Here is a 20,021-nt window from a genome sequence, read left to right on the forward strand (position 1 = left end):
TTTTACGAAAACTGGTATGGGACCATCTGAAAAAAGGATGAAATTGTGGTCCCCTGCGATTGTCTATTTATTCCATAACAATTGTCACACCTGAAACTAACTTTCTATTAAGCGGAACACATAGTCACGAAATACTCATTTCAACTTATTTCGTTAGTATCACTTACGTATATTGAGAGAAATAAACATAAAATTCCTTGAAACTAATTGACAGGTCCAAAGTAGGAACAACGATCGTAGTTCCTTCTAGCGTGAAGGGCGAAATATATTAACACAGATGCCTGGTACAGATTTATGAGAATTTTATAGTTTTATGCTGTCTAGACTGAAGGTGGTAGCTGCAAACATATTCATAACTTCCATTTGATATTGCAATACTCATAAATGCACATATGGGATGCAAGGCAATAATGAGAATTGGAAGTTTTATGAGCATTTGGGAGTGTTATCCATAAACATATTAATTTAATTTAATTAATCTCAATTGATCACGAATCACGAAGCGATAATGAATCAACGTAGATTTGCTGTTACTGAAAATTATTAGGAAATGCTTTCAAACACTCCATTGTGTTGCAAAAAAGTTTGGTTAGAAAGTATAGCGCCAGTTCTAAAAGAGTTATAGTTAAGACCATGCTTCAATGCCACCATTTCCATACTTAACCTTCATACGTTCTTCTGGTCATTTCTGACCAAAATTGATTTTTCGTTGACTCTGTATTAGCTGTTTGTTATTCAATGAACTTTAAATATGGTAACTGATAATTTATTTTCTTCCTAAACATGTTAGACACCAGAGTATTTTTAAAAAATGCTCCGTTCTTGCACAGTAAAAAATGTTACGTTTAAGTTCCTTGGGTCAAAAACGACCAATCGAATGAATTTTGCGAATTCTGGGGATAAATTCCAATAGGAAAATTGTTTTCTTGTATTGCATAGCATCCTATATGTGTTGCAATGTATTTGATCATCTTATTGCACATAGCGTGCAATGTATTGCATCATCCTCGAAGGGTTATAAAAGCGCGAGGTCATTGAACAAGTGTATCATTTGGTAAATCGTTGCCGTATAGTTTAGTTGCATAAAAGCATGGACTTTATCGAAGTAGCGGAGAGTTTTAGTGACGAGGACGAGGAAGTATCCGAAATTGAAGATTATGAATCGGGCAATGAAGAAATTGAAGTTTCGGACGACGACCTTGAAGAAATTATTCTGGAAGACCTACCCGAATATTTATCTAGAGACAAAACTATACAATGGTACGAACATCCTTTCCGACATTCACGAAGAAGTACAAACGCATCACTACAACCCGGAATAACACGCTACGCCGCTTCAAGGATCTCTGATATTCAGTCATCATTCGATCTATTTCTACCACCGCAGTTGGAAACGATAATTTTGCGAAATACGAATCGGGAAGGACGTAGAGTCTTAGGAGCCACTTTTGAAGATATCGATACGCCAACTTTGCGAGCTTACATCGGACTTTTGATTCTTGCAGGAGTGTACCGATCTAACAATGAAGCAACTGAAAGTTTGTGGGATGCTGAAATAGGACGTCCAATTTTTCGAGCCGTCATGTCGAACAAAACGTTCAAGAAGATCTCACGATTCATTCGTTTTGATGATCGGTCCACGAGGAGTAGCCGCCGGGAAACAGACAAGTTTGCACCCATCCGCGAGCTGTGGGACTCGTGGGTAGATATTTTACCAAAACTCTACAATCCGCAAAAGAATATTACCATTGACGAGCAGCTGGTTCCCTTTAGGGGCAGATGTCCTTTCAGGCAATATATGCCAATGAAACCTGCTAAATATGGAATGAAGAATTGGGTAGCTTGCGACAGCGGTACAAGCTACGTCTGGAATATACAACCTTACACCGGAAGAATAAACAATACACCAGAAAGAAATCAAGGAATGCGAGTCGTTCAAGACCTGACTGCTGGATTGAAAGGTTACAACATTACGGTAGATAATTTTTTTACATCCTATGAACTTGCACAAAAGCTCTTGAAACGAGGGATTACATCAGTTGGAACAATTCGAAAAAATAAACCTTCGATTCCGAGAGTTCTTTTGGAATCAAAGAAGTGGCCTGCACAAAGTTCGAAATTCGCATTTACCAAAGATACGACGTTGGTTACGTATGTACCAAAGAAAAATCGAAGCGTTATTTTACAGAGCACACTACATACTACTAATTCTATAAATAATAAGGAGAATAAAAAACCGCTTATCATCGAAGATTATAATGCGTCGAAAGGTGCGGTAGATACTTTGGATAAACTTGTCGCTTGCTACTCAACGAAAAGAAAAACTAAAAGATGGCCAGTAGCAGTTTTTTGCAACATTATTGATATATCGTGTTATAATGCATTTATATTGTTTACTCAGGTAGAACCGGATTGGAACAAAAGTAAACTCTACAGGCGGCGACTTTTTTTGGAGCAGCTCGGTCGCGCACTGGTGAATCCATATATGCAGATGAGGAAGTCTCTTCCTAGAGCCTTAGCGTCTGCAGACATTGTATTGAAAAGCAGAAATTTAACTGATGACACCAATAACACTACAACAACAAAAGAGGAATCTGCCAAAAGAGGACGATGCAAATTTTGCCCTAAAGACATAAAAACCTCATTTACTTGTAACAATTGTAAAAGGTATGTGTGCAAGCGACACTTTATTGTAAAGTGCAAAGACTGTTAAAACAATATAATGTTTTGAATACTAATAAAAATTATTATCGTTTCTTGAATTTTTTTCATGATTTCTTTACATTTTCTTCATGTGGTCAAAAATGACCATAGGACCTTCAACGCTAGTTGAAAAGAGGGTCGTATGAAGGTTAACTTTGTGCAAATGATAAGCGTATTGCAGTAGGACAAGCGAAAAGGCGCTATCGAACCTGGGCCTTGCGATCAAAAGGCTGTTGTTTCATTTCTTCATCAAATTATCGAATGAATAGAATATAAATGTAATGGTTCAAATTTCTTGAAACCAAGGACCTCAGCTTTACTAAATTCAGCAAATTTTGAACATGCTCACGGTAGTCGCCTTCTGGGTTCTATACATTGCAAAAAAACATAAGAGAACATTTTCGCCATAATGGAACGAGATTCTTTCTAGCTTCTAGAAAAGGGTCAGGAAGGGCTACATTGTCTGCTGCGAGTAGATAGTCGCTATCTCCTGTGCAAATCCTTCTTCACATGCACAGGTGGTAAGTCTTCGCTATCTGAGGTGCGCGGCTGCTAAGAAGTTCGAGTAGATTGCGCGCTTGACAATCGCCAGCGAGATACTGACTGTACAAGCAGAAGGACTGCCAAGAGCAGAAACGAGTTAATTCGTCAGCCCCCTCATTCCACTCTATATTCCTATAACCGGGAGCCCAGAGGAGGGTGACCTTGAGCATGCCTCTCAGACTGTCAAGCACGTTTCTTCACTACCCCACCAGCCTGGAAAATGTCACTGAGTACAAAGCCTTAATGGCCGCTTGGTTGTCGGTCAAAATGGCTATGTTACGCTTAGGGCTTGGATCATGCCCCAGCCATTGACAGGTTTCTAGTATCGCCAGTACTTCCGCTTGAAATAAACTGTCGAAATCTGGGAGAACATACTACTCGGGTACACTGTATGTGTTCGAGAAAACCCCAGCACCGACTGGGCAGAAATCTTTGTTCCATCGGTGAAAAATACTATGATATGTCGTAGTCTCGCAACACGCCGCCGGTCTTCCACCCGACCCTGGTTGAAAAGTTCACAGCAAAGTTTCTCGTGAAGTTCAGCTTGCGTGTGACATAGTCCGTGGGGGATGCCCAGATTTCTCGAGGTATTTCATCTAGGATGTTGCTGTGGCCGTAGGACTTCGCTGTCCAGCATCCGGACTCACGTAGTCTGACGGCACTGCACGCTGCAACATATTTGATGTCGAGGTCTAGGAGGAGGAGATGCAGGAGTACATTGAGAGTATCTGCCGGGCAGGACTGCAGAGCCCCAGTAGCACCTGCACACGCGTTTCTTTGAATCCTATTAAGCTTCGTTCTATTGTATTTCTTCTTTAAAGCCTGCCACCATACAATAGAGCCGTACGTCAGGATCGGACGCACTACAGCGGTGTACATCCAGAGAACCATCCTCGGCCGGAGACCCCATTTCTTTGCAAAGGTTCTCTTACAGGCATAGAAGGCTATACAGACCTTCTTAACCCTCAGTTCTATGTTCAACCTCCAATTTAGCTTAGGATCCAGGATTACACCCAGATACTTTACATTAGAGGAAAGAATCAATCTTTGTTCATTCAGCCGTGGTAGATGGCATTCAGGTATCCTTGTCTTGGTGGTGAATGGCATCAGTTGCGTTTTGGTTGGGTTTATGCTGAGTCTGTAACTTGCGGCCCACAAGCACACCTTTCACAACGCTCCTTCCATGATGTCGCTCATAATGGACAGAAACATCCCTGATACAAATATCACCAAGTTGTCGGCAAACGCCACCATCTTCACCCCGCTGCTGTCCAATGTACGTAAAATTTTGTCCATTACTATTAACCAGAGCACCGGAGAGATGGCGCCATTGCGGGGCGTGCCTCTGTTCACAGCTCTGGTTAAGTGGTTGCCTCCCAGATCGGACTGGATTATCCTGGTACTCAGCATGGATATAATCCAATGCGTGAGATATCCCTCCAATTCAATACCGGTCAAGGCTTCCTTGATGGCGTTGGTACTGACGTTATTGAAAGCCCCCTCTATATCCAAGAAGGCAGGAAGGGTATACCGCTTGTACTGCATTGACCGCTCAACCGTGCCAATTCCAATTCCAGGACGCGCTCCGGTCTTCAATACGAAAGAGGTGAGGCTGATTCTTGAAAGTCCTTCGCGGACTCATGGTCGCGCCTGCCCGCTTTCGGTATGAAAACCACTCGTGCGCGTCTCCAAGGCTTTAGTGCGTGTTCTAACGAGGTAGAACTCCGGTAAACCTCGACAAGCCACCGCACAACCCTTTCACGCTGCTTCTGTTGCAGGGCTGACATTATGCCATTTCGACCCAGAGATTTGTATGCGGAGAAGCTGTTAATAGCTCCGCCTCTTGGTGATCTTGATGGCCGACTTGTACTCCTTCAGACAGTCCTGATGCCTGTGGTATATATTGAAAATTTCCCTGGTCAGCTTCCTGAGGCTGGAGAGATCTTCATTCCAGTTCGTCTGTCGTGCCAATCGTATCAATTTGCACACCACTGTTCTTGATAACTTGATCAAACTTCGAAACCTCCTGGGGTCTCTGAAGGGATTGGAGACCTCTGCACTGAGACTGAAAAGTATCCAACTATGATCTGAGAAGGATCTCTGGTCAGTTCTCCACCCTAAGAATCCCATTGTCGGTTTGTAGGGTGATATCAAGGACCTCCTCCCAACCGTCACAGTTCTCCGAGTGGGGAAAATGGAAGGTTGGTGTTCTGCTTCTGTTACTCTGTTGATTATCGAGCTGCCCAGAGCGTATATCTCGCAGCCTATCAACAAGTTGGCCTTCTTTGTTGCTATGGTGTTCGTCAAATATTGTAGTCCTTCTGGCGGAGCTGATCGGTTGTGAGCCATGTAAATATACGCGTTCTTTGCCCCCGCCTGCTACAGTTTGACAATGACTAGGTCGCTGGAACTCAGGTCCGGACACAGAAAAGCGTGCAGACTCTTCTTCGCGAAAATACATGCTCTAGGTCTGTCTTGACTAGCATCTCCTCTGCTGTGGAATATTTGCTTTGGACTCCTTTGATGGCTCGTTCGCCTCTGACCCAAGCCTCCTGTACCAGTGCGGTGTCTTCTTTTAGGAGGAAGACAACGCATTTTATGGGCTATCTTTTTCTAGTGCTACAGCAGGCAGAACTGGCATAATTAAGTGGGGGTAGGAGTGTCGTACGGATATACAAATGTCTATACCTATAGTATATATCACGGGTGCGATGGTCGAGGAGGTTGTGCGTCAACCTCTCGATCTCGTGTACTCATGTTTGTACTCATATTCCTGCTGTCCCACTGCTGTAGGCTTACCACTTGTGTACTGAGACTATCTGGATACCCTGTACTCCAACAAAAAAGTGAACAGTAGGCATGCATACATGATAGTATATATTTTGCTCATTGCATGCGTCTTATATTCGAAATAAAAGTTGAGAGAATCCTTTCTATATACTTAAAATTCTTCCTTAAGAGGTAACTGGCTGGCAATTTGTACCACATCGGTATTTGGTACAACGCTTTTTCAAATCTTGTTATTCTAACGGCTTCGAATTTCGTTTTTCTGCTTGACCAATGTCCATGAAATGGTAAAGTCGACAATTTCCCTGCCTTAGTCTTTTTGAGAGATTTACAGGCAGGCTATCAATCCAATTTCTCACCTTCAGGTTTTTCAGAATCTTTGATAAGGATTATGGTTGTATGAGGCTTTTACAGAAAATCCAGAAAATCCACATTTGCTGGATACTGGTTTGTAGCTTGGATGATTCCGGACTTATTTCTGTTTTTGATTGTGACCCCCTCTTCTATCATCAGTATTCATATTCGCTGAGTTCAATTTGAGTCTCTTCCAGGTAGCAGTGTCTCAAGATGGAAAACATTTCATTTAATGTAAGTACAAGCAGAAACTCGTTGATGGACATTATGAGCAATCGTTCTCCATTGTCAGCTTGGATGTCGAGGTTCCACGCTCCGGCGGCGATGATGAGTTTCCCGCACTCGGGACTGAGCTTCGCGTCAGTACTCTGCTATACATAATTATCCATAAGATAAAATCGAGAATATATCTTGCGAAACACCACAGGTTGTTCCAGATATTCTGGTTCAGCGCCTGCACAGTTACTTTTCCAGGTGGAATAGAATGAGAATACGTAATGTCCTTGGGAATATTTAATTTTTTATCTGAGAAAACTGAAGGCACTTTTATCTGCTTCATACTGTCCACCACAACATTACGCTTCGGGACTCGAACTTTTTAACCAAAAGATCGAATCGTGCACGGTATAATAGATGACCCGTTTGAATGGTGTTTAACTGGTATATGAGCCCACAGGGTCGCCCCGTTGATTGGCTTCGGAATTATTACCAGCTCCAATTATTCCTACTTCTTATAAGTACCATCTTGGTGGGCACAGATAAAGCTTTGTTAAGGGTGCTGCTTAAGTCTAGTTTTTTATTTTTGGCGCGATTCTGTCAGACATTTTCGTGGTGTTTTTGAGCAGTGGAGATCGCCGATGAGTGTTAACCGGTAACTGATGACATAACTACCTAATAAATGCCACTTTATAAGTTACAGTTGGCTTCCAACCTCCCGGTCATTCTTGTATATTGTTTGTGCATCTCGTCCAATTTATGCGGCTTTTGTTGCGGCTTGAAGACATGGTTGCTGGCATTTTTCAGTTTACGAATGTCACCAGAAATTAGTAATTCGATTCATGTCAGCGTCGGCTTTTGCAACAGTCTACTGGCGATATTTTAGATCCTTCCGATTTTACTAGAGCCACATTTTAGCGCGAAAATGTTTCATTGTGTGACCCTTCCGTTAGTGTAACGACTGACTTATCCTTCGATCCAAACGTCAAAACTGCCAAACAATATTGTTGGATTATAACGACTTCCACTAGCTAGTATCTCTACGACTGATTTGAATTTATCTAAAATGGCACCCACCTTAGCTCGGGTGAATCCGCCTTTTGGACTTTGGGTGGTGTGTTTCGTGGGTTCATATTGTTGCTTTGCTGCTTGTGTATGGTATAAAAACGGCGTTACGGAGACCTTTGTGTTGCTCACAAGCTATAAAAAAATCTCAATTTTTCAAATAAAGAAGGTCCTAGGCTGTCTGACAATGATTCAATGTTAACTATGGGAATGTCGTCTGTGACTAGCTAAAATTGTCTTCTTGAGCGTCGGGCTGCTGCTGTTACCTTTGTTCTGAGAAAAGTCCGTATCCTGTACTCTCTGTATAGCAGATATTTGGGATTATCATGCCTATTTCTGACAATGTCTCTTACTACGTCTTCCCTTCCCTACTCCACAATTTTGAACCACTATGCTTGCTGGTATAGTTTCTCGAAATGTACCAAAACTCCGAATATTTCAGTCATCCCCCGCAATCGCAATCTGATCCAGCGTATCTAGTGACGGACTTTTTGCAGCCCTTTCCCCGTTTCTGTTTTAATCTAAAAGAGGTCTTCAGCGCCTGCATAGTTGAATAGCTGGTTTGGTAGTGGAGACTTTTGTTTCCTTGCCTTAGCAATTTACTAGTCGGTTATTATATAAGCACTGCTGCTTGGTATTTTTTCCGGAAATCTTGGCTTTATGGAAATCTGTATCGCTGCTTCTATTATCGAAAAAATGTTATTACTCTGCGCACTTGCTTCCTAATTTTGCCATGCTCAACTATATCAGTTCTGTGATGAGTATTTCAAATGTCGTAACGACGTCTTTGAGAGAGTGTATCAGCATTGATCATAGCACTTACACCTCTTAATGTCTTAATTTCTTCCTTCATTATTCATAAATTTTTGATCTAGCTTCTGATCGGTTCTTTTTTCCCTTCTTGGTGAATTGAATTGGCCCACAAGGGACGCTACCATAGCAGGACATACATAGGTATTCCTCAACAACTGGCTAACAAGAATATGCAGGATCGGCGCATCAGAAAAGAATATGTAGCCAGGCAAAAACAAACCCAAATGAAGGCGTCACGACGGCCCACCATGTGTGAAGCAAGAGAAATTAATGTCTAAACTTCAAAGCGCCTTCAGGAAAGTGTTCACAAAAATGGGTCTTTATGAAGTGTAGTGTGGGACTGACAACAACAATTAAATAGAGGAGGAGGGAAGAGAGTAGCTTGGGAGGAAGAGGGGAGATTTAACATCGGAGAAGAAAGAAGGGAATAGAAGTGAAGGAAAGGGGAGAAGAGACAGGTGGGAACAGAGAGAAGGTAAAAGCAATATGAGAAGAAGATTGTAAATGGAAGAGGGAAAGAAACGATTTATCAACTATAATAGGAGCAATAATACAGCCTGATTTATTAGAAAGCCACACTAGAAAACCTCTAAAAGGGTTTCAGTGTTGTTTACTTTGGATCTAAGTCATGATAGTGTTTTGTCTACGCTTTTATAAAACAACCTCCGGGGCAGCAATGGGCAATGGAGAACCTGGAGGATGAACTCCAGGAAGCTGGGAAACTCCCGAGATTCTTGATCAGATACGTGGATACTGTGTAAGCATTTATCAAAAGGGAAGAAGTAGGAAAAACCCTCGAGAAACTCAACCGGGCACACTGGAACATCGATTTCATCATGGAGATCGAAAAGGAAGGAGAGATACCGTTCCTAAACTTAAAAATAATCCGGGAAAAAGGGGATTTTGAATTCGACATCTCCAGGAAACCGACCCAGACACAACGAACACTCACATACACCTCAAACCACGATTTCCACCATAAGGTGGCGGCATACAATTTTATGATTCACAGGATGGTCACAACACCGCGCAATGAGGAGAGAAGAAATAAAGAAAAGAGTTACATTCTGGAAACAGCCAAGAAAAACGGATACAACAGGAACCTCATCGAAAATCGGATCAAAAAGAAACTACGCCAGACCTCAAGACAATAACTTTCAACACTCTTCCAGGAAGTGAACACAGAACCTAGGCAATGGGTAACACTAAACTACTCGGGTCGCACGCAGAACATCAAAAGGCAACTACATAAACGTGGATTCCGGGTCACTTCGACCAGCAGACGATACCTACTTAGGACCCAGTTACAATGAGTCAAGGACAAAAAAGACTGTACGGAAAAAAGCGGCATTTATAAGATCTCCTGTCCAGACTGCGACAAGATTTACGTAGGGCAAATAAAACGGCTAGTCCCCACTAGGGGTGAAAACACTTAAAGGAGGCCGAATCCGCTAAGAATAAGAATAACCCACCCATAAGGCCCACGGCTGCCGGACACATAATAGAACAGGGACACCGCATGTCGTTGGACAACGTCAATATATTGAAGGAGGTGAACGACGTTAGGAGACTTGATTTCTACGAGAGTCTCCACATCTCGAAAATTCCCCCGGAAAAAAGGCTAAATACCGATATGGGCAACAATTTTTTTTCACTTTGGTGGAACTTTTAAGAGAAGAATAGAGGCTTAATTAGGATATTATTATCACAAGAACAGCTATAAAAAATTCAAATAGGAGAACATTTTTTTGAGACGATAAAAACAGTGAAAGTTGGTCCCCGAAATACTTAAATGTTTAAATTAGACACCTTTATCCAAGAAAACGGAGAAATATCTTCCAAGCAATCTTTCATTTTAAGATTTTATTGTGCAAAGTAACGCCAGCATGTCCGTTTTGTCATTTATCTAGCTATTATATTGTCACCATGAACTGTGGCCCATTAACCGCGTCTACGTCATCAGGCATAGACTCCATCCGTAGCGATCATTAGAGAGCTTAGTTTCTTGTGTTCGTCAAATTGTCTATACGAGTCCTCAATCAGGTAGGTCCTATGGACCCTTTTTCGGGTATAATTGACAGCCTGGCTTGCGCCATATATCAAATAACTTCCGATGCCGTGCCTATGGACATTTCTGTTAAGATGTTCAAGTTATCTGAAGGACAATAATTTTTTCCTTTCCGGGAGATAGACGAGCTGCAAAGGTACGCAAAAATGGCTGAAGCTCTGCTTCTCCCAGGTTGACACAAACGCAACACACATTCAGGAAGCATCCCCTGGAGGTTGTCCTTGCTTTTTACTTCAAGTGAATTCTTAACCATCAAATCATCATCATTTCAATGCTAATTTTCATAAAATCGGTGTTGTCTGATCAGTTTTCATAGACCTTTGAATGCGGATTTAGGACCCTGTTTTGCTAACCGAAATTGCATGACACTATTCATCGTTTTATTCGCTTCATAAAACATGATACACGTCAGTTTGTAATTCGTACTATTCGTTAATTAAATGGAGAATGACAATTAACTTATTTTTAACTATTTTGAATAACTACAAAAGACTAAAAGTACAAAGTTCTTGGAGTTTTGGATTTTAACCGGATTGAGGTAGTAAATGTTTAGGTTTCCAGGTGAATAATAGATAGTTTCGTTGACTTAATATAATATTTCCATAAAAGATAAAAGCAAAGTTTATGATTCATTACTCTCCAAGAGACCTTCAAAGGTTGCGGCCCTGAACTGTTATTACGCACTTGCTACTTTGCTTATTGTTTTCTTTATTGCTGACATCAATTTTTCAATAAATCTAGAGGTATCACTTCATTCCACGCTGAATATAAAATAAATATCTTTTTAATATTCAAAGTACAACAATCAAGATAAAGAAAATCTTTTGTTTTTTCCTGTCAAACATCAGCTCTAATACGACTCCTCGTAAAGTATCTTAAATATGAACTTATGATTTTTGATTGACGCACATTCCACAGTTTATTTTTAACCAAGAAAATTCCAAAGTAAATATTTTTCAAACTTCACTAATTCAAAGTTACACAATTTTCATAATTGTTGTACGTCGTCTGTCAGGTCGGTTGGCTCGTTTGACTTTATGCAGCGCAAACGAGCGCTAGCTACCAATTGGAAACGGTTTCCTCAGCTTCCAAATCATGTCTACCGTCATTTATATATACGTGCATACACCTTATATCTCTGATAAGATGAACTTTTTTGTCTTCCCAATTAACTTGAGACGTTTCTTCAAGTACGTGGACGTATTAAAAAATTAATAGCTTAAAATTGTACGTTCGCTCTGTAAGTGATTGAAGTCATTTCGTTGCATTGTATTCTTGTTTGGCTCTTTTCGGACGAATGTCTGGCTGCCTGCAAGGATTGCGAGGAATCAAGAAAATGTTCTTTAATTCCTGTACACGTTCCTATCTTTTTTCCAATGCAAATTACACCTGGTTCTGCTTGTGCTTGAGATTTGGATATACGCATGCAGAGGACGAACATGTATATATCAGCGATTTGATAGTTTTAGGGAGTGGGACTAAAATGTGAGAAGTTGATGATTAGTGTTTTTAGTAACTATCCAGAAAGAAGATCTATCATTGGAGTAGCCTCCATAGTTCAATCAAAGACCGGATCAGAGAGTGCCTGGAAATGGGAGCGGTACAGACTTGATAGTGGGATGATCTTGACCCATTAGAAGGTTTGAAGGTCATCACAACTTAGCCTATTCATGGTTGAAAGTGGGAATCCGTGAAAGACGCGGCTTCAACCTCTCCTTCATTCTTCCACGCGCCAAAAAGGATAATTTCACGAGAACCTTGCTTTAAGAAATCATCCCAAGTTGCCTCTGAATTCTCGTTATGGAGCTCATTTGGCGGTAGTTTTCCTCCGACTTCGGTATTTCTTCAAGCTCCTGCAAAAATTGTGGAAGATCACGGACAGTTCTGTGGATCTTAAGGTGTGCAACCACCAGATTCATTTTGCTTATCTCGTAAGAGTACTCTGCCTCACTTACCAGAAGAGTTCGATCCTGATATGTGGTGTCATCCTTAGCGATACGCTTCTTTCAGACATAGCCCACATGCTAATTAAAATTGATCTTGGCGTCAACCGTCACTCCTCGGTGCTTGGTAGCTGGTTTTGAAATCAGAGATATACGACTACGAATAGGAATACGATTCCCTCCTTTTTTCTTTCAAGGCTTTGCTAGGTCAAGGTCGACTGTCGCCAACTACGTTTTTATAGCGCTGATAATCTCATTCAAGATTGTGATGACAAAATATGAATTCATCAATCATAATCAAACATTAGAAGAAACAAGTCGGGAAACCGGAAGCTGGACGCTTCAGGTACGAAAGGTTTTGTGTATTTCTTAGTACGTAGCACGTAATATATCCATATATTATGTGAGAGTATCTACTTTCGGGTGATATTGACATTCATAGTCTTCAATTTGCAAAGAAACAACAAATTTGAGGTATTATAAGTTTGTTAGTAATAGGTCGATTTCCACCAAACTTGGTAAGATCACGCTCTATATTATAGCCCATATCACTGCAAAATTTCATGGTACTAGGATGAACTTAAAACGGGTTCCTAACCAATTACAAAAAATTGTAGTAATATACTATTATTAACTTTATTTAAACAGATATCGGCATGGAAGGTATTTCGGAGCCCAGGCATCATATAGTGGCAGCTTCCTGATTTTTTTTCAGATTTTTCGGTTTGGTAGTTTCTGAGAATGGCCCCCTTAAAGAAGTGATCACTTTCTACCCCCGCGCTCCCCACTCTTCCAACGAATGTCAAAACTAAGATCGGCGTTGAAAAGTACTAATCGAGACCTTTAATTTGATACCCCACATGACTATATTTGATGAAAAAAAATTGTACACCCCCCTTTTGCATGTGTGGGTTTTGTGTTTACACAAAACCTTAAAAAGGACTTCTCTATCTATCAATTCTCAGATACCTTCCCGCAAAACTCACGGATGGCCAAAATGTCATCCCAACCTCAAAACGTGTTTGCATCAAAAGTGCATTATCAAACGGAGAAACATCAATCAATTTGCTCCCCGTCGCAGAGTATTAAATAACCAAAACAAAACAGAATGGAACGCGAGAATTCAATCTTTCTCATTTGGAATCTGACAACAAAGTGAGGATGAATCATTCTGGACAGAACGGTGCATCATTTACCCGAAAGAAGAGCTTGCCGTTTCACATGAAGGTAGGGAAAGACACTTCTCAGAAGCTCGGATGGCAATATCTTTCATCATATAACCGCACCCGTTGGGGAGTTCCGTTCCCACGTACTCGAGGAGGGCGATCAGACCCGAGTCTGCAAGGGACTCATCTGAAGTGGCTCTGCCACGAAGCCTCACCGGAGATTATCTGGTACCATGGGAACTGGGATGGCCCTCTGAGGACATATGCTCCAGAAGAATTCCTGGAGGATGTGTTCTCGGCCCGGTTATTTGCGGTTGGCCCCCTAGTGGGAGTTTCATGGTGGTTGTGGTTATGCCTACATCGCGGGCAAAGCTCCTCGGAGCTCAAGCGTGGAGTTGCGCTGTCCAACTCGGGTGCCGTACCCCTTAGTTGCGGTAGAGGTGTTAGATAGGCCTCGCATTCACTGATATGAATGCTGAGCCTGCACTCAGTATAAACCAGGACCGCCGTGCGTGCATGGCGGGGCTCTGATTGTGGTCCCAAAGTCAATCCGTGTCCGAAAAAGACCGTGGGATTATACCTACACGGCAGGTACTTACGTTAAACCACCAGGACTTTTATCATATAACTGCAAAGGCCCGTAGATCCAGAGACTTCTGGAATACGGAATACTATACGGGGCACAAGTCCCAAAGGCAAACATGAAACGACCAGCTCTTGTGGCCTTTCTACCAAGGACAAGATAGAAAACTACTCTGTAAGTAGCTTACTCCAAACTACAATTCTTATTTGACAGTGTAGATATATATTTCGGGAGCAACTTACCCCTTTCAGGGGAGGAAGGGGATAAGTTGCTCCCGAAATATGTATTTACACTTTAAAATGAAAATTGTAGTTTTGGGTAAGCTACTGGTCTATCCATTTTAGGCTTGACTACAAATAAAAGACAATATCTAACCTCTTACTCTATAAGGTGGGAAGCGAAATTGAGGCTTAGGAGCATTTGTTTCATAAAATCTGAAAGATGACGATAAGTGAACGTGGAGTATACCAGGGAACAAAGTTGAGAAACCTGTACCTGGTGTACAGGTGTGGAAGTTAGTAGTCGGGATAGGCTATCTTCTACTGATGCAATTATCTGAACTAAATGGATGTTGTTAGCAAAGAGGCAAGCATCAACGGAACACTTAATGGAGGTTCAGTATTTGCGGGTGCAACCTCACGGTGAATTACGCCAACTTTCTTTACTTTTTAGATTTTTTGGTTAGCTCTCCCTTCTTGGTCATCTCCGGCCTCCCATCCTGTTCACTACTTAACCATCGAAACTCACATTTTCTCATTACTAGATCTTAATATTGTTTCACGATGACAATCGCAGCTAAATTAACCACAAAACCGATTATCGTAGACTTCCTAGCCATTCGTCCATTCTAGCTTGCTGAATTGAGCGTACTTAGGCGCCATAACATTTGTTGAAAGGTGCTGCGTTCCGAACTAACTTTAATATGACGCTTAAGGCGTCAATCGTGGAATAGACTTGGCGAAAATCAAATCATCGGTCCTTTAGCTCCGGAGAAAACTCCTTCTTCCATTTTTCACGTTGATAATTTAGTCGAGCTCTTAACAGTCGTGTTTTATTGTCAGTGGCAGTTATTATCCTGGATTCCCTGGCCATACACTAATCCGTTCCCAGTTACCACAGTTAAGTAATTTCGTCGTCCTGCCTATCATTTAACAGCCTATAGCTGAGAATTCGCTGTTACAGCATAGAAGCGTTTCATAGTTTCCTCTTGCGTCTATCAATTTTTGATACTTTTATTGAAGCCGCTCCTTCAAGGTCGTGGAAATTTAATAGCATCTCTTTGAATGTATCCCCTTCAAATGCTTTCACGGACTAACCCTATTTACCACCTCCCTATCCAGGAGACGCGAAGCACTGTAAGCTTTTGACTGACAATCGGTGTTTCATACCACCTTTATGTGACCAAATTCAAGGCATTTCGAAACGCGTAATAGGAAAAGGAAAAAGTTGACGGTCCTTTTTAATGTTTTGTCTAAAACGACAAAAGCTTAGTGAAATCGGTTAAATGTCTGCCTGTCTTTTTTTGACTGGGGGAAATCCAGCATGGATTTGGAATCTAGGACACACATGCAGGACTTTTACCTACTAAAATCTCCCATACTTTCTCCACACTCTACCCGCGGGACCATTGTTCTGCTTCACCGGGCTGTTCACTCCAAACGAGCTGCTATCGCTTTGCGTGGCGCTAATTGCAGTAGCTTTCCTTTTATGTCTCCGCTGCGTTGCTTTTAGCTGCTGATGGTTAATCAAGCGAAGAAAACGTTTTCGGCTGCACCTTCACATATAGGATCGGCACATCGGGCGATTCATCTAGATTGAACCTATAGAGGTAATCCGTGTCCGGTTAAGAACTGAGTCAGATTATAACTCGTCTCACCGTGGTTCCGCATAGTCCACATAATGTCTAGGATAAGCCTGTGTGTTCGCCGCCCATTCTCCGCTTGGTCCCATGCTGTTTGCCATGCAGGCAAAGACCGCATACGCTCACTTTGCTTGTTTAGGCTTGCTTCCTGATTCTCGTACAGACGACTTGCCTCAGCGGTTAGAATATCCACCGGGATCATCTCTGCAATCTCACGCATGCTGCCTCATAGGATGTTGTTCGGTAGGCGCAACATGTTCGGAGAGCTTAACCGATATGCAACTTGAAGCTGTCTGCGATTTTCATCGCTGACGCCCACACTGGTGTCGCGTATAAAAGGACAGAGCTGACGACTCATGATAAAAGTAATCGTCGATTGTGTTTCGGGCCGCCTACATTTGGAAGCCTCCTTGCCAGTGTTGAGTTGATAGTCGCCGCTTTCTGCCCAGTAAACTTTAAGTGGGGTTTAAAGCTCAGTTTGGAGTCGAATGTTACTCCCAGGTATTTCAGCGATGACTAAGAGCGAACAACATGCCTCCGAATGCAAATTTCAACAGTTTTCTGTTTTCGCCGCTTTGTAAAGAGCACCAACTTGTCTTCTGTTCGGCAAGTTTCAGCCCGTAGTCTTTAAGTCAAGACTTGATCGTCCGTATAATCTCGTTCGCATATATCTGGACTTCGTCGGGGTGATTGGACGTTATGACCACTCCAACGTCATTTGCGAATAGACAACAATGGCTTGCTTAGCTACTGGGAGCCATAAAATGCCATCATACATCATGCGATCATAACAGAGGGCCCAGAAAAGACCCTTGCGGAACTCCTCTCGTTATCACATACATCTTCAACCCTTCGTCGGAATTATATCGTAGCTTTCGCTGTCGGAAGTAGTCGAAGATTATATTTTACATTTTGGCGTTTGTGACGCGATAAGCGCTTCGATAATATGTTTCAATCTGGTAGAATTGATGTCAAGAGTCACCAGTGGGCAGTATTTCCCTTCCTCGTAGGCTTTTCTGGCTAGCTCAAAAACCAGTTTGGTAGCATCAACCGCTTCAAAGCCAAACTGCCTATTTGATAAGTAACCGCCACTATCAATTAATGGATATAGCCGCTTATAGATGCCTATTGTATTCAGAAGACAGATAACTCTATAGGATGTTGGTTCACCTATCGGCTTTTGTATTTTCCACTCTGGGGCCATTCTCATTGCCAGTTTTAGCGCCTTGTTGGGGATTCGATCAATGCCAGGGGCTGCGGGGATCTCGGACACTTTTCACTGAGTCCATGACTTCATCTGTGGTTACTAAAGGAATGTCTTCGGCGCTCATTGGTATCATTGGGATGATTGTTTCCGGATGTTGGCACATAACGTTAGGGGACCTTTTGCCTTTTATTATCAACATAACCGACTTGTACTCTCCTCCCCATGGATCGGAGTCTGCCTCATCACAGAGTCGCTTGAAGCAATAATTTTTACTTTTCGTGATGGCCCGCTTCAACTTTTTGTGTTTATATTCGAGGTGCCTTTGTTCATACTCTGGCGTGTTTCTTCGGCGTTGGCGCCGCCTTCTGGCCTTCAAGCATTCCGTACGACACTTCGCTATTTCAGCGTTCCAACAGTAGTTAGGGTTGCGCGTCTGAGAGTGTGCACGTCTTGGCATGGAAACGCCATAGGCTCGGTATATCTGGTGGGAGAGCTGCAATGCTTTTTTTATGGCCGTTCCAGTAAACTCGGCGTTCCACTGCAATATCTCCAGAAATGTATCCTCATCAAGTGCTCTTGGTGACCATCCTGTTTGTGGTTTCTTTAGGTGAGGATTTACTATTCTGTGTCCCTTATCAATAGTAATATATATCGTCTGGTGGTAGCTATGCGTGTATTCTTCGTTAAAATGCCAGTGCAGACGCTTGACCGGCGAATCACTTACGAAAGATCTACAACGGAGCCTAATTTTCCACGCCTAAAAGTGTTTACGCTTCCGATGTTGGCCATGTGGACATTTAGGCAGGAGAAAACCTCGAGTAGGATTCTTCTTTTTGCATTTATTTTCCGGCTTCCCCACTCCATTGCCAAAGCGTTGAAGTTACCAGCAATAATTTTGGGATTGCGATCTTTGGCATCTCTCGCTAGTCTCTCCAGCATGTTGCAATACTCTGGTATTGTCATACTTTGGGTGCCATAACAAGAGTAAATGTAGAGGTCATCGATCTTAACCCCTTATTCGGGATGCTTCTTTGCCTGCTGTAAGGCTTGATTACCGCAAGACCACACCGCAGTCTTTCCACTTATGTCTCTTTTCTAAACGCCGTGATGGAGGCTTTTGTATTGTTCGCAGACAATAGCAACATCGATTTCCACTTCATACACTTTCTGAGCTAGCAGGTCCTCGGCGGCTTGGCAGTGATTCAGATTCAGCTGGTTGACTCTCATTTATGTAGGGTATTTAAAGCGATCATGTAGGTTGGACACCTAGGACTACCCGTTCTGTGGTTGCAATCACGATATTTGATTTCCCTGCATAGAAGACAGTGAGAGTTTTTACTGCAGTCCTTCGCCAAATTATTTTCCTCTTCACATTTTCGACACAGTTTAAATCTATGAGTGGTGCTAGTGCAATCCTTCGGCATATGTCCGAATCCGAGGCATTTAAAGCACTCAACTGATGCGGATTTTACCTGCAGACAGTGCTTTTGTTGCTGAAGTCACAGACATAGTTGAAATTGCTGTCTGCATTCCACCGTACGCACTCCTTCGGCTCGTGACGCCCGTTTCCTGCACGTCCTCTAGCTTCAATTGGTGTTTGAGCGCTACACAAATTTCCTCCTCGTCAAGATTTTTACACTCTATCGTAACCATTGGCCGACTTACTTGGACGGTCGCTTGCTCGCCGAGTGAAGTCTCGATATCGATTGTGACCCTTCTTTTCCCTCGATAATTCGAACAGCAGTCTGTCTGTCTGTTTGTCTGCCGCGCGCTTTTTTCTCGGAGACAGTTGTAGCTATTGACCATGAATTTAGAGAAAAGGTGGGAATTGTGAATGCTTACCTAAATAGTGAGTTACATATTTTACTTTGAATTTGGGGGGGGGGGGGGGGGGGGGGCAATACATGCAAAAGGGTACATTTTTTTTCACCAAATATAGTCATGTGGGGTATCAAATGAAAGGTCTCGGTTAGTACTTTCCGAAGCCGCTTTAAGTTTTGACATTTTTTTGGAAAGGTGGAGAGAGCGAGGGGTTGAAAGTGATCATTTTTTTCATGGTCCTATTCTCAGGAACTACCCACTCGAAAAATCTTTTGAGGAGGCGCCACTTTCGCCGGCTTTGTGTGTGTAAATGAAAAACCTCAAATAGTGTCATACGATCCAACTTTTGACTTTTGAAATAGGTTCTAAAGGGAGGGAAATAGAGGGTCAAGAAGTGTTAACATAAATCAAGCCCTCATTCTCAAAAACCAATTGGTGGATCTGGGCCCAAAATTAGAAGGTTTGGTGTTCCTTATTGAGGCAGGCTTGGACCGGACAACAGTTATTGTATCGTTGATAATGATTCTCAGAAACGACCCAAAAGATCTGGGCTATTGTTTTCATTTGATACTCGCCCTTCGTGGCTATCTTTGGAGAAAAGAGCTGTAAGCAATCTCGTAATTTTAAGCCGAACCCTCGACTTCTTCCTTCGAATAAAGGTGAAGTAATTCTACTCCTTCCAAACAAAGAATTTTACAAAACCCTCTCCGTTCTTACCAAATTCCTTGGCATTTAGTAAAGTTCTGGGTCGGCCAAATCGATTTTAATGTAACTTTTCTTTGACAAGACCTTAAGAAAAAAACCTCTTCCTCAATAAAAAGAGTTAATTAATTGGTTTCAGGTAGTTTCAACACTCCGTTGACTTCATATTTCTTTCCGCAAAATTATCCA

General features: G+C 42.1%; 1 protein-coding gene across 1 annotated transcript in view; it reads left to right on the forward strand.

Moving 5' to 3' along the window:
• LOC119654364 (tyrosine-protein kinase Btk29A) overlaps nt 1-20,021 on the forward strand; it is a 283,921-nt gene that overhangs the window by 88,483 nt on the left and 175,417 nt on the right. The gene's annotated exons all lie outside the window — the stretch shown is intronic.

This window comes from Hermetia illucens, chromosome 1 (assembly GCF_905115235.1).
Source record: "Hermetia illucens chromosome 1, iHerIll2.2.curated.20191125, whole genome shotgun sequence".
In the NCBI taxonomy this organism is placed as follows: Eukaryota; Metazoa; Arthropoda; class Insecta; order Diptera; family Stratiomyidae; genus Hermetia; species Hermetia illucens.